The following is an 11,838-nucleotide window of genomic DNA, read 5'->3' as shown; positions in this document are numbered from 1 at the left end:
AACAAGGTATTGCGGTGAGCGTCAGTTTGAGTGCCAATGTGTGCTTCAGTGATTTCTTATTCTCTATTTTGCATGAATTATTTTTACATTGTTTTATATATATATATATATATATATATATATATATATATATATATATATATATATATATATATTAGATTTTGATACTTCATTGATTAATAATATGATGGTAAAGTTGTATAGTGCTTATTCATGTATGATATTGTAATGATGATGAGTTGGTTATTGGTCATGTCCATGATAAATATGTAATTTCATGAATCGTACGGAGAGACTCTATGGCGTTGTTTTGGTTGTGTAAGCATTGATGTGAGAGTCTAGACGTTGGAGGTTATCCTAACACTCTAATAATCATCTAATCTCAAGTAGAGAATGATGGGGTATGTGGTGAAAGGAACAAGAGGTCCTAGTCTAGGGGTTTTTCCTTGACGTAAGGCGTTAACGGACTAACCTTGTGTGCAGTAGGATGAAACACATTAGCAATGGCTCTACAGAGCAGTAGAGGCCACCACAAGTGCATGACCCTCCAAGATTTCACACCAATGTTTTATCTGGATAATGGAGTCTAGAATGAGTCGTTACATGTGATAAGAATGATTTATGAATGAGAATTTTATGATGTATAATTTTATACTTGTTTATGATAACTATTTTGGTACATTAGCTTACCCTTTCTTCTTTGTTTTTTGTCTGTTTGTTTCTTCTTGTTTGTAATTATCACTTTAATGTTGTGAGCAAATGAAGAAGTTCTAGTTGGTCTAGTGTAAATTGAGAGAGATGTTGAAGATTAGATAAGATTTGCTCTGTTTTGTATAATTCCCTTTCTTTTGAAAAATTCTAGTGCATGTTATTTTATATATATAACTTTCTATATATTTAATTCATGCTTGAAGTATGACTATAATATAGTAGTTATATCAGTGTCTCATCTACTTATTTGATTATCATCTTTGTAATATTCATTTAGTGGTTTTGCACTATTAAAATAGGATGTTACATTACACTCCATCGTTCTTACTTATGTTCATCAACTACATACTTAGGTACATCTTAATACTCACTCATGTTCCAAACCTTAATCACAAGTTAAACCTAACTCTAAACCTAACCACAAATCTCATTCTTTGATTATCACCACGTTCTACAGCTCCTCAAGGTTGGTCCACGTCCATTCTTCGTCAAAACACACTTTTCCAGCAAAAGTACACTAGGATAATCGATTATCTCAATGTCTTTCACACATCAAATTTCCAAGTTCATCACATATGAAGACATAATCAATTATTCCCGAAACAAAACTCAATACCTTGCGCAAATTATCGATCGATTATTTTATATCGATTATTGTTGAATCGAAACACATCTTGGACATAATTCAAGTGTTCAAAACACACATACATCAACCCTAGGTCACGAGAAAACATACCCAATACATCATGCATGCATTCAAGCCTCACATACCTTTATGAACAAACTCTAATACATACATTACATCACTTGAATCATCCAGAATTCATCATTATGCAGACCTAAACAATCTGAGTATTTTACATATGATTATGAGACCATCTTTATAATATATATTTGCATGGTAAAACTCTCAATTATCATAATGTTGTTCCCCCTTAGCATCAAACCCTATTATGGGATGACCCAATAAAACATACATGATAATATATTCATAGGAAAAACCCATCACAAATATTACATAAACACTACTCCCTGCATACATAAACCCTTACCCAACCATAACCACAAATGTTCATAACCACATTCATGTACTCATGCATCAAAACAAGGTTTATTAATCAAGATAATCAAGAACATATAACATACAATAAACAAACAAATAAAGGTAAGGTTCCTCATATTTTGGCCAATATTAGACTTTATCTACACCCGAAAGATCACAACAAATATCCCTTTTGCACTAAAGTTTTTTGAAGCTGAATCTTTTTCTCCTCTCCAAGAACGTCTCTCTCTATTTCTTTAGGTTTTAGGTTTATGTTTCTCTTTTCCTAATGACCAGAGTTTCTATATAAACAGGTAGTGTCTATTATATTAGCTTTATCTTTAACTTAATTAATTCTGATAAGTCCTTAATATCTTCTCTCTTAATATTTTTATTCTAATTTATTATAATAAGTCCATCAATAATATAAATTATTAATATCTAATCATAATATCTAATTATATATAATAATATCTCAACTAATACAAAAATCATGTTTTATGACGTACAAAAACGAATTATGAGGTACATAGTTTTGTACGTTATAATAAGTCTACATATTTTATGACTTAGCAAAAATTTACGTTATCTAAACATATTATGACACTGTTTCTAAATTCAGTCCATCCATTTTTTTTATATGAATATTGGAGAAAATTATTTCGAATTGATTTTGAGTAAAATTATCTAGGTTCACATTCATTAGAATTATTTCTTTTAGAAACAATGTCATAATATGTTCAGATAACGTAAATTTTTACTACGTCATAAAATATGTAGACCTATTATAACATACAAAACTATGTACGTCATAGTTCGTTTTTGTACGTCATAAAATATAATTTTTGTACTAGTATGATATAAACTTGAATCTGCATTCACATTATTATGATATGTAATTTCAACAATAGTTCAATTTTGATTTGAAATAATTGTGGTAACAGGAAGATGATGCAGTGAGGGTGAGTGAAGTGACTTATAGAGGATTCAATGGAACTTCTGCAAGTGAGAAAGCAATTGATTATAAAGAATACATTCATAGTTTCAATTATCATATATGCATCAATTTGCTGTTTAATACAATGATATAGAGACAAGAGAATTATAATACTTAGGAACACGTATATATCACAAAAGATTATATTGTTTCATACAAGAAAATAATTAATGTGGATTTATAACTCATTAATTTGCGATGTTAGTGCACAATAGATGGAAAATGATGTTAAGACTTAAATATAAAATTTAATATTAAACACTGCTAAATGACTTTAAGTTTTTCAGACAATTTATAAAGAACAAAAAATTTGTCTTTTAATAAAATAATATTATTTTTTATAAGTATATTACTTCTAGGATTAAAAATGCTCAATTTTGATATAAAATTAAAATTGATCTTTATTTAAAACATTAAACAATTTGGTTTGAACTGTAAAAATAAATAAATATAATTTTTTTAATTCAATCACCATGAAATGTTTCATATATATATATATATATGCCTAAAATTCGAATTTGAAAGATAATTCAGAAGAAACCTCAGAAGAAATCTTAGAAGATGTTCAGTAAGCTGATTTTCAGATTTTTTATTCCTTAGCTGTGTTTCTGATTCCTTTTATTTTTGTTTTTTCTTTTCTTCGCGATTCTGATCTTTCCTTGTTTGCTTTTTTTTTTTTTTTCTGATTTTTTTCTTTGTGTTTCTGATTAGTTCTGTTTCTAATTTATGTGTTTCTGATTCGTTTGATTTTTGTTTTTTATGCTTCGTGTTTCTTATTTGTTCTGTTTCTGATTCCTTCCCTATTGTTTTTTTTATACAGAACCTGAATATTATTTCAAGGAGTTCTTTATTCCAACACTAACAACCTCAATATTATTTCTCCAATATTTATATAAAAAAAATGGATGGACTGAATTTAGAAACAGTGTCATAATATGTTCAGATAACGTAAATTTTTACTACGTCATAAAATATGTAGACCTATTATAACGTACAAAACTATGTATGTCATAGTTCGTTTTTGTACGTCATAAAATGTGATTTTTGTACTTGTGATATATTTTAATTAACAATATCTCAAGATATATTTTAATTTGTATATATTATAACAATATACAATAATATCTTTTAGAATATTTAACAATGATTAATAATATATTTCTCTATTAATAATATCTCTTTTTAATGTTTAAACCTACCAAAATTATCTTCTATTTCTTTCAAATACTTTTTAAAATAACTACATCTTTTAAAGTATTTACGGTAATATCTTTTCATTAAATTTCTAAATTATTTAATTTACATGTTTTTTCTTTCTACACCTCCTATTTTAATTTCTTATACCTAATTAATAAAAAGTAAAAGATCAGTTTAGTCCCTAAACAAAAATAAAAAAAAAATAACATAATAATTATGTTATAACAAATATGTACATTCAAGAGCATTAATTATTGATAAAAATACCAAATTATCAAAACTATTTTATTTCTAATATTTCTATTTTTTCGGATCTTACAACAATAATATTTAAAAATTAAATTAAGGATTTGTTATAGTGTATGATTTAAGAATATTTAATATAATTTACAATAACAGTTACGAGAATTTAGTACAAAGAAAATATCAAATGGGGAGAAAGTGGTTTATTGCTAGACTCAGGAACATGTGATTGTACTAGTGGAGAGTTAAGAACATGTTTTGTTGTTTTAGTTTTTTATTATTATTTTCATTGTAATATATGGATAATTTGTTTTACTTTTGATGATTTTTATGTAATACTAATTTATTCATGGAAATTATTGTTCTTTTATAAGCGAACGCTAACTTCATTTATTTATCTTTCCTAAATAAAAGAAAAAAAATTAGAAAGTGAGACAAACATGTACAAGATGGAACAGGGAATGTTACAAATAGTTACAAAGACTTAATTGAAAAAAAAAAAAAAGAAGCCAATACACATTAATGAATGGCTAGATTTATTCAAGGTTTGAATAAAAATATTCAAGACATTGTGGGACTCCGTGAGTATAAATATTTTCTACTAAAAAAATCAAAATTTTACAACAATTAAAGGGAAAAAGAATTCTAAAATAAAAGTCTTCTCAAGATTGAATGTTTAGGTATTATCCAAAAGTGAAGAATAATCATCCAAAGAGAAAACTCTTCACCAAAGGAGTGAAAAATGTTTCTAATTCCAATTCTTCAACTTCTTTAATTTTTTCTTCAACTTCTTTAATTTTTTCCTAAACAAAATACATGTTTTATTAAATGTTTCAAGTATTTGAGACACCAACACATTGTTTCTAATGTCCAACTAAAATAAATAAAATAAATATGTTTGTAATGGATTTATCTTTGTCGTTTTCACAATGAGACTAAAGAATAGACGACTAATGTAATGAGAGTAGAGGTCTAATGAGAAGTCAAAAAACACATATTGTATAAGAAGTCTATATAAATTAAGTATAGATAGAATTAGTCCAAAGTCATCTCTAAACTACTTTAATGACAATCTGAATGTTCTAGATTCTAAGGGTATTTGTAGAAGTAAAAATCAAAGAGAACAATAAAGTAAGAAGAGGGATTTATTAATATAAATGATGCTTAAAAGAGTGAAAGTAAAACAATTGAAAAACACATTGATTCTCTAATTCATTCATAGCTGAACTCTTCATCAATTATCATATAATTATCATTCACTATTAGATTTTTTTTATCAATTATCAAATAATTATCATTTATCCAAATTTTAACAAAATTAAATTAAATAAATACGCATAAATAAATTCATTGAGTATCTCTCACGTCTCCAAGCATCTACATTTTAGATTTATATTATTTTAGCTCTTGAATTAAGTAAATGAGATATTTTAGAATTCAGCAAATTAAGAGGAACTTCAATTAAAAAACAAGACTAAATCCAAAAAGTGTTCAAAAGCAATCCTAAGAGTAAAAATTAGAATTCAAAAAATAGTATATAAACATAATCGGATTAATTCATTAAGTATCTCTCACATCTTCAAATATCTAAGACTTATATTCCTTCACCGGTTGAGTTAAACAAACAATAGATTTTTAGAATTAAGAAAACTAAAGAGAATTTCTATAAAATATCATAATGGAATTATCACAAGCGTTCAAAAACAATTTCAATAGCAAAAATCATAATTAAACTATATAATCATACTTTGTTGCAGAATTAGATGATTGAAACTATTTAGGAAAGAACCTCACAATTCATTATAAACTCAATAGAGAATCAACCCAAAAAGTTTTAGCCTTCCATGAGGAAGACAAGAGAAATAATAGAGAAAGTACAAAAATCTAGTATGGGACTAAGCGTCAAGTAGAGAGACATGAGCGATGATGAATGATGGATCTCTTTAGCCCTTAACACTTTGTAGCCCTTGGAGAACAACTTTTAGAACTCTAAATCAATAAACACTTGATTCCTTAAACTTTGCAATATCAATTATATATCTACATCTTTATGGCATAAGACATTATATAAGGAAAATTTTGATAATATCATCATAACGTTATTGCTTCTTTTAAACATAAGGGAATACATCAAACAATATCTCATATCACAATTATAGAATAATCTATTGCTTTTGTGTTTGGATTGCACGCACTTCCTAAATAACATCGTTCGATTCAACTTGACAAATCATATCTTTGTTGGTTTACTTACAGGCCCACTAGACGACTATTGTAACTGAACAACCTAAACACTCTAATAAGACTTCGCCTATTTCATAGTGGCGCAAAACACATGTTAGAACATTCAAAGAGTATGTGTGCATTGACACAAAGAGTCATGTATCATAAAAAGTTTAGCACATAGACAACCATTAGTCTAATGAAATTCAACATATCAAACCCTTTAAGACTTATCTAGTTGGGTTGTCTAGTGTCTATCAAGGCTTAAAATTCTTTACAACTGTTGAAACTTAGACAATACCAATTAGGCAAATTCCAATTTAAAATAATGACTTTAGTATCAAATATACTCCAAAAAGGTTAACATTAAATGTTCTAAACGTAAGTAAAAATGTAATCATCATTGACAATAAGATCGTATTTCTAATGATGGATTAAATGATTATCGGTTGGCTAAAAGTTATAACTAATAATCAAGATGAAACTCTTTCCACTTAGTGTAACAACCAAAACACTAGAGCCTTTCTACTTGAACAAAGAATTCAATCCACAACAATTTTCGCCTAACAATTGTCCCAATAATAATCAAACGTGTGTGACCTTTACTCGAATACCAATTATTGAATTGAGTACTTATTATAAGGTCAAAAACTATTATATTTTTACTTAAGAGTTAATACCTCAAATCTTAATTCTATCATAAATTTCCACGTAACAATTGATTGATGCAACTAATAACATTTAGTCTTTATCCTCTTCTTTTTTTAGTCTTTATCCTCTTCTTTTTATACTTATTCGAGTGTTAATAAACATGAATTAAACTTATAAAAACTGATTTACTGATGAATAAGTACATACTAGAACCATATTTGAAAATATTTTAATGATACCTAAAAGGAAAAAGATATTTTTCAAGCAAGATACATGCCTAGTACCATAAATAATGTTTATACATGTGTTACTCATAAATATTGCAAGTAAAAGTAGAACAAGAAAAACAATATAATATTCTTCCTTCTAAACCTTATAAATTATAACATCCGAGGGAAATATAACTATTAAAAAGTTTATCATGAAACAAATCTTGAAATACTTTACAATCAATGAATACCATGATCAATGGAAAGTTTACATTGACGTGATCTTAATTTCATGTTATTTCAATTTAATTGTTGATAGGAAACTCAAAGTGCAACAAAGATGAAAACAATAAAATAAAATAATTATTAAAATATTTGTATAATATATTTTAAGATTTTATTTATACGAAATAATTTAAATCAATCATTATACAAAACAAACCAACAAAACTATTTCAGTGTATATTTATGCGAGATGGACTAACATCGTCCACTTGCCATCCACATTACCAACCCGGCCCAGACCGGAATAGGACGGATCAACCCGTAATAAAAGCTGTCATATTTGCATGTAGGTTCAGTGACATTGTGACTTCAAAACCTTTTTACCAAAAGAAAACATCTTTAAAGAATTTTTTTTACAACTATTTACATGTCATTCATTGATTTCAAATATACAAATTAATAAAATAATAACACTTATTAAAAAGTTGTTAAAAAAAGTTATTAAAATATTATGATCTTTATCAAAACTACTTTTTTTTATTTATTTTTTCAGTATTATTTTACTAATGAATAAAAGTTTATCTGGGTATATATAAAATGAAGCTGATGATTCCAAAATTCAAATTCATATTCTATCCTATTTCTAGACATGGGGCTCACATGTCTTGATCAAGGTTTTTCGAGTTGCACCACACTGAACAATGTCACATGTGGTGGTTTTAATTCAACCATTCCAAAACTTTTAAACTCCTATTTTCTTTATATTCAAACAATATAAAATCTTTTCGGATGGTAATGATTCCTTGCGCGCATTACAAAACAAGAGCGTCCAAGTTTTGCACGGACCCATTGTACTATTTTGGCTCAAAGTTATAAATTAATATTTCTTGAGTATAAAAAATTATTAAGAAACTCTTTCTAAAATTTTAAATTCTTCTTCAACTCAGTTTAAGAATTGGTTTCTATTATTATATATGGTTTGGAGTCTCAAATCAAATAGAGATAAGACCAATTTATAATATATTACAAGCCGGTTTTGTGAGTTGAGTTAGACTTAAAAAATAGTATTAGAACTATTTTTAGAATTTATTCTAACGATATTTTTTGTTCGTTGAACATATTATTTCATTGCTATCGAACACCATCAGTTAATATTTTGAGTTAAGTTTAAAATCCACTTATTAACATATATCATAATACACCTAAAAATTTTAAACATTCGACTATATATTTAAGAAAAATATCAAAATACTGATTAGGAAGAATCCGTAGAAGGTTAAATAAAAAATAACTATTATTATAAATTATTTGGAGATGAGTCTTTTATTTTTAAATCCAATTATTTGACTAGCCATTTCATTTGACATTATATTTTTTATAAAATATATGTATATTTTTTACATTTATGTACTTATTAATTATTATTTACATATTTAGAAAAATAATTTAAAATATTTTATCCGACAAAGCCAAATCAAACAGTCAATAATCATAAGTGCAGCTTGAATTTGAGATGAAAATATAATCCAAATTTTATACATTACTTTGCAAGTTTAACCAAATTAGATATAAACGTGAAAATTTGTATAAAACGATTCATTGGCCTTCTCATATCCACATTATATATCACAAGTTATTGGTGTTAATGGGGTCCTCATATATAGCATTTCATGTTTGAGCTCCAATTATTTTTAATATATACACTATCTCGTATTTATCCAAATTAAATTATGTACCACATTATATAGTGTGTTTCTGTTGTAGGTTATTGTTATCTCCTTTAACTTGAAAAGATCCAACTAGTAAGATTTGTGTCCCTTTATAAAGTGCATGTCGTTGGGAAGAGATGATATATTTGTCTGTGCTTAGGGTTTCTTACGTTATTGAATATTGTATCCGATATTGATTAATATGTAACAATGTTGTATTGAAAAAAACTAGAAAAGTGGTCCATATTCTAAGATTCTTTTTGTAAATTATTTTACGGATCTATCATTTTCTTCACATTAATTTTCCATTTTTGTTGTCTTTGAACTTATAGCTTTTCTGGGTATGTCATTTTCTTTGGATCCACACGATCACGAAAAAGTTACAAGGTCACGAGAAACTCCATTAACAAATTAGGAGGCTAAATAGAAGCACGTATTGGATAGGATTGTCATAAATATAAGTGCATGTTGTTAAAGATAACGTGAAACTTGAAAGGCAATGTTCAAAGAATGTAAACAATGCAGGGATCTCAAGCTTCTTCATCTCTAATTTTGTTGACATTTTTTTTCAGTTTGATTTTAGTAGTTTAATTGTCTTCTAGTTATTCTTTAATTTAAGAAAATATATATTTAACATAGGTTAGAAAGTTGATGCTAATAAGGCGACACTAAATAGTTATAATAATTGAATGTGGAATTTGTTTTGCATGGATCTGACTTTCAAACAATGGACAGGTCAATTTTTGAAAACCGACTTTAAGACCATACTAATTTATCACTAAATTTTAAATTGAGTTTTAGATCAAAGTAATTTAACGTTGTTCAAATCAAGTTGATATTAATATATTTTTATTTTAAAATTTATTTAACATCGGTTAAGCTAACATATAATAAAATTGAATTTTTTAGGTGTATTATGATATATGTTAAGAAGTGGATTTTAAGCCTAACTCAACCCCACAAAACTAACTTGTAACGGCCCGATAGCGGATGCAACAACATGCTCAACAAACAACAAATATCATTAACATAGACTTTAATCATAACTCTGATACTATGTTAAAAAGTGAACTTATGTTAAGAAGTGAACTTTAAGCCTAATTCAACCCCACAAAATTGACTTATAAGGTAAGGTTTGCACCCACTTATTTATTATAAATTGGTTTTATCTCTAGTCGATGTGAGACTTCTAACACTTTACTAAACTTAGTCAAGTGATACAAGAAATATCCTATAAATATCAAGATATAAATTAAGAAGAAAAAAGAGAAAAAGAAGTACTGAAAAATACTATCAAATCTATTCATGAAGTGAAAAAAGAAAGGGAAAATACTCTCTGAGTATATATTGTCATATTCTTCTTGTAAGAGAGTGATATTGAGTTGAGTGCAACCATTGTATATCCTTCACCATGTGAAGTTAGCCTATGAGCATTATTGTAACTTAATTGTGTGAAAGATAATTTGATTGTAATTGTGAGTTCTTTTTTTTTTTATTACAGGGGAGATTGAGACGTTATGCCTAGAGAGTTTAAACTTATTGTAACCTAGAGAGGTTTTATTCTAATTCTCAGAAAGGATAAACTCATACCTGGATAGGAGTTACTCATTGTAACCTGGAGAGGTTGATATTCATTGTTAGTCAAAGGTGTTGATTAGTGAATTTCTTAAGCAGGTGGCTTAATAAATTAGTACACAAATCGCGACACATAAAGTCTAAGTATAGAATCTAGAGAGGTACATAAATCGTGACACATATTCCTTCAAAATCTTGCTTTGTTGTGGTAGCATTAGAAACCCGACTTCCTTCTCATATTTAACACTCTCAAGAAAATATCTCTCTAGAAATTTTGCCCTAAAGGTCACCCAACTAATATCCTCTCCTTAAGTGGTCATCAACTGCTTCGTGTTCCTTCACTAGTATTTTGCCTCCCAAGCTAATATAAAGGTAGAAAACACCAGTTTCTGCTCTCAATCGATCATTTCAAAAATCTTCTCATTATTACAAATCCAGTCATCGATCTCATCAAGAGTAGTCCTTCTATTGAACTTTGGCATATTATGACATAGATAGTCATCAGCCTCATCAAGGATTGTAAATTTTAGAAACACCAAAGATGATTTGATAATTGTATTCTTCATCCCCTCAAATAACCTCACATTAGGAGAGATATAATCTTGTCTCTCTGTCTCAAATACTCCCCTTCATTTATCAACAATTCTCATTTACTCTTTCATAAATAGTAAATGCCCTGAAAGAAACATGGTTGTAGTTAGAGCTGTCAAAGAGGTCCTATAATAGGCCCTGGCCCTAACCCACATGGGTTGGGGCCAAAAAAGCCCACAGGGTTAAAAATGCCCCTTACTAAAAAAGCCCCCAGGGCTAAAAAGCCCCAAAGCCCTATGGGTCAGGGCCAGCCCATGGGCTTCCTGTTTTACAAAAAAAAAAATATATCCAACAATAAATTGCATTTTTGCAGAGAAAAAAAACATTTATGTTAAGTATTATAACTTGGAAAATACATGTAAGCATACATGTAAGCATCTTTCTTTTACTTTAATAAATATTTTTACATAATTATTAATTAGAAAATAATAAATAGGATTTCATATTTTTCATCCCTAAATTTGA

The sequence above is a fragment of the Vigna radiata genome, chromosome 5 (genome assembly GCF_000741045.1).
Source record: "Vigna radiata var. radiata cultivar VC1973A chromosome 5, Vradiata_ver6, whole genome shotgun sequence".
Lineage (NCBI taxonomy): Eukaryota > Viridiplantae > Streptophyta > Magnoliopsida > Fabales > Fabaceae > Vigna > Vigna radiata.
Note: the sequence above shows the minus strand (reverse complement) of the source record.